Raw genomic sequence first — 2525 nt, forward strand, 5'->3', positions numbered from 1 at the left:
TCTCTCTCTCTCTCTCTCTCTCTCTCTCTCTATCTCTCTCTCTCTCCATGCATTACTCTACTGTCGGAGCGTCAGTATAGCTCTGTATAGCTCTGTATAGCTCGTCTACTCGTCATACACAGCGTGATTAATGACTGAAAGCTGGTAGCCAAACACATGGTGGCCTCGCATATGAACTGCTACGATAGGTTTATAGCTGTTAAGTGATTTGTACCTATTCTCTGCTCTAATCACGTTTAGGTGCTCCCCCGCCGTGTCCTTATTAAGACCGGCATATACTCCCCAATGCCAAACATCAACAAAACAACAGTAACAATAATAACAACAACAACATCATCATCATCATCATCATCATCATCATCATCATCATCATCACCCATCAGCATCAGCATCAGCATCAGCATCAGCATCAGCAGCAGGAACAACAACAATAACAACAACAACAACAACAACAACAACAACAACAACAACAACAACAACAACGAGTGTGAGGAAGTCCCGTTCTCCTGAGTCGCTACATTCACCTTGTATACTCACGCTCTAGACGCTTCACCATATTTTCACTCTCCTGCATTGCACCCTTTACACTCCCGCCGTCTCCTATATACCACACACAGTCCTAAGATCTGATGCTTCAATCTTTTTTTTTTAATTGACCGGTCAACCCAACGACCAAGCGATTCAGGAGGCGCGAAAAAAAGAGCAAAAGAAATACGCGGCCAGGTCTTCTCCGTGGGCGACGCAGCGAGCAGAAACATCCGTCACGGAGACATTGAGCCGTAGAGCGGATGATGAGCACGCAGACTCCGCCATGATGTGACAGACGGAGGGGCTTCAGGCGGACGGAGGAGGCGATAAGCGGCGACCGTATGCAGAGTAAGCAGTAAGCAGTACGCAGTAAGCAGTACGCTGTAAGCAGTAAGCAGTAGCTGTAAGCAGTACGCTGTAAGCAGTAAGCAGTAGCAGTAAGCAGTAGCTGTAAGCAGTAGCTGTAAGCAGTAGCTGTAAGCAGTAAGCAGTAGCTGTAAGCAGTAAGCAGTAAGCAGTAGCTGTAAGCAGTAGCTGTAAACAGTACGTGCCTTAAGCAGCCGTAAGCAGTACGCGGTGCACGATCGCCGGCTTCCCCGCATGATTACGTTTAGCGACGTTATCGGCTTCAGAAACGGTAACCGGATAGGGATATGTAATAGACGCAGCATCCTTCCATCTACACAGACGCCCGCACGCACACACGCACGCACGCACGCACGCACGCACGCACGCACCACCACAACGACGACACACCACACGCACTACGCACCGAACGCACACGCACACCCACTACACAACACACACACACACACACACACACACACACATCAAGCTCACACACACACACACAACACACACACGAACACACAGCACACAACACATACACAGACACACACCACAACCACAACACACACACACACACACACACACAACTACAACACACACACCACACCTCGCGGCGCACCAAGATGCAAACACCCACCGAATAGCATCGACGCAGAGAAAGAAATGAGACCCATGAAGGAGCATGAACGGACCACGACGTACGACTACACCGAGAACAGCGCGGCAAAACGGCACAGGCAGCTCACGCACCGGGCGCCATGCACGCCACTGTCGAATCTCGAGTCAAATGGCTTTCTTAGCAGAACACGGAGCCACATCACCGACGCGGCTGCTAGACAACGAGAGAAGAAAGATAAACAATCTATGCAATGACACTAGACCGAAAAGCCGCCATCACACCCGCGCCTCGCGGCAGCTCTCACATCAACGCCCGCAAAGACAACAACACACTCCAAAGCACAGCAGTCGACCGACGAGAGATGTGAAAACACCGCCCTGCGAGAGACCGCGGCCGCAGAGTAAGTAGTACCCAGTTTGCTAGGCAAACAGAATGCATGGCGCTGCCCAGATAATAACATAACCGTTTGGCAGGTGCGCGCGTGTGGGTACATGGCGGCGATACTTTTTTGGGAATGATGATGTAACGCACGCAAGCGCATTACACACAAACGCACGTGTACGTGACACCTGCAGAAAAATACAGCGAGCGACAGAGAGACAGAAAGGGGGAGAGAGAGATGGAGCAGAGAACCAGGGAGGAAATGAGAGTGAGAGAGATGAACCACACACACGCGCGCACGCAACACACCCGCACACGCACACGCACACGCACGCAACGCAGCACCAACAAACACACCACACCACACACACACACTGACACCACACACACACACACACACACAGACACACACACACACACCATCACACACACACACGAGTAAACATCACCAGGCCCTATCACACGCCGCACAAGCAGACAGACAGACAGACAGACGTGTACACACCCGTGGCCAGACACGGCCGTCCTACGCCTGCCAACATTAACGATAGGTATGTTGAATCAATGCTAGTCGCGTTGACGCGGGCGAAGCTTGAGCGCATGATTAACACACGCAGCTGACCAGACAATGCACATGACAGACACGCAC

The sequence above is a fragment of the Priapulus caudatus genome, unplaced genomic scaffold (genome assembly GCF_000485595.1).
Source record: "Priapulus caudatus unplaced genomic scaffold, Priapulus_caudatus-5.0.1 Scaffold80, whole genome shotgun sequence".
Taxonomy (NCBI): domain Eukaryota; kingdom Metazoa; phylum Priapulida; class Priapulimorpha; order Priapulimorphida; family Priapulidae; genus Priapulus; species Priapulus caudatus.